General features: G+C 43.1%; 1 non-coding gene across 1 annotated transcript; it reads left to right on the top strand.

Moving 5' to 3' along the window:
* Positions 1-1,583: 1,583 nt before the first annotated feature.
* LOC141620119 (small nucleolar RNA R71) lies at positions 1,584-1,689 on the top strand. Its single transcript, XR_012531890.1, has one exon. It is a non-coding gene; the product is annotated as a small nucleolar RNA R71 (small nucleolar RNA).
* Positions 1,690-2,498: the final 809 nt, after the last annotated feature.

Here is a 2,498-nt window from a genome sequence, read left to right as displayed (position 1 = left end):
TATCGCCTTAAACTTTATTTTTAAAGTACGTTTCTTTATGGTCTATTTGATTATCACTGCCTCGGGTAACCGAGATGGCCGGTAGCATTTCCATGCTTTAAGTGTCCTGGTAAGGCACTTGGATATGGGAGTGTTACAGCAACAACAACATTCGTCAACCACCATCGAATCCACCGCCATTCTCCAACCAATAATAATCAGTTTTCAGGACAACTCCCACAAAGTATGAGAAACTCACCTGCATCTAGGGGTGGGCATAATCCGGTTCGGACCGGAAAAATGGACCGGTACGGACCGAAATCTAGTGGACCGGAACCGGAATTAAAAATTCCGGTCCGGTCTCCGTTCCACCACTTTCCAAGATTCCGGGTTCCGGTCCGGTCCGGTCTGGGACCGGTATTTTCCGGTCCGGTGACAGGGCTGTCGTATACCTATCAAAAATAACTAACTAAACTAACTATATAGCTAGGGAAGTCAGGTCGATCTCCTCAGGGAGGCAAGATATCTGTAAAAGTCCGTCTATTTGGTCACAAATTGGGGGTGTTTATAATTGATTTCCTAAACTAAAAGCTTTAAAAGAAAGAGAAACAAGGAAAGAGCAGTAAAGGCAGAAAAAGGGTGATAAACTATCAATAAAGAGGGGACATGTCAGGATTTCGGTTCCCTAGGGTAGTCTAGTGACTCAACTGTAAACAACTTAGATGAATTACTGCGAGACGGATATGGAAAGGTCCTTCCGGTCCACTTTCTATCCTAAATTACCACTAACTTAACGACCGCTCCTCAAATTAATTAAATTTACCCTCTCATGTGGATTTTTATCAGCTTGTGACGGTAAATGACCCGGTTTCCTTGTGGACTGGTTCGCGGCTAACTGGGCAACTTGAGTTTCAAGTGCCTTGATAGATGCATCTTTTTGTTGATCACTCAGCTGCCACTGCTTTGTCAAAGACTACAACATCGTCTTCAACTCACCTAGCTCACTTACTCCACCAGAAGATAGTGCACCTTGATTAGGTGTAGGAAAGGAAGGAGGCTTCTGAAAGCCTTGTTGAGTCTTATGTGGAGGGACATACAGCTGCTGGTGCTGCGGAGGAGGGGTAGGATTGAGCACATTTTGACTTGTCCACCTCAAATTGGGATGGACTGCCCCTTGGTTGTTATAGTAAGAACCCCCTCCTTGCCTGTATTGTTGAAAGGCAAGGACCTGTTCCTTCTCTGTAAGACAGCCAACAGCGGTGTGACCGTCGTTGCTCTCACACCTCTCACATGTGACAATCTCCCCTCTAGTAAGCAAATGGACCGTTTGAGGCTCCCCAGCAGAATGTAACTCCAACTTATCAAATCTAGCATTCATGGCTTCCCGCTAAGCCACAACTTGCTTATCGACTGCATGAACTGTTCTAATGCCATCCCTCGGGTTTCCATACTCAGCACAGTGGTTCGCCATCTCTTCAATAAGAGCCCATCCCTTATCATCGTCAGTGTTCTCTTGGAATCTTCCATTAGATGATGCATCAAGTATGGCTCTGTGATCATCGTACAGCCCATTGTAGAACAGGTTGGACAGAAACCACAGGTCAAAACCATGGTGAGGAAGAGACCTCACCAACTTCTTAAAACGGGACCATGCTTCATAGAAAGTCTCATCAGGTTCCTGCTTGAAACTTGTGATCTTTGCCCTCAGCTGATTGGTGCGCTGTGGAGGGAAATATCTCTTATAAAAAGCAAGAGCAAGGGTCTCCCAGTCTCTGACCTCCCCGGCAACGGTGCCAAAATTTGACAGGGCTGTCGTATACCTATCAAAAATAACTAACTAAACTACCTATATAGCTAGAGAAGTCAGGTCGATCTCCTCAGGGAGGCAAGATATCTGTAAAAGTCCGTCTATTTGGTCACAAATGGGGGGTGTTTATAATTGATTTCCTAAACTAAAAGCTTTAAAAGAAAGAGAAACAAGGAAAGAGCAGTAAAGGCAGAAAAAGGGTGATAAACTATCAATAAAGAGGGGACATGTCAGGATTTCGGTTCACTACGATAGTCTAGTGACTCAACTGTAAACAACTTAGATGAATTACTGCGAGACGGATATGGAAAGGTCCTTCCGGTCCACTTTCTATCCTAAATTACCACTAACTTAACTTTCGTCCTCGTCAGGGTAGTCTACTATTCATAGCAGGTCTATTTAGTCCAATCTTCCGATCCATGATTAAATTTAACCAGATTAAAAAGGTGACTCAGAAGCGTGCACTCAACTAAGTCGGTAAATACAGTTATATTGCTATGGGGACAGAATCTCACAATTAATTCGTCTAACTTATTTACTACATCGTCACATTTCTACCGTAAATCCCCTAATCCTAACATGAAACAGATTAGCTACTCATGCCTTTAATATTGTCAAAACTAATAACGATGAATGAACTAACAGTAAACATAATGAAACGATAATTAAATTGCATAAAAGTAATTAGGGCAGAAAGTAAAAGGAACAAAAC

This window comes from Silene latifolia, chromosome 1 (assembly GCF_048544455.1).
Source record: "Silene latifolia isolate original U9 population chromosome 1, ASM4854445v1, whole genome shotgun sequence".
NCBI classification, from domain to species: Eukaryota; Viridiplantae; Streptophyta; class Magnoliopsida; order Caryophyllales; family Caryophyllaceae; genus Silene; species Silene latifolia.
The sequence above is the reverse complement of the archived record's forward strand: the minus strand, read 5'-3'. Positions and strand labels throughout refer to the sequence as shown.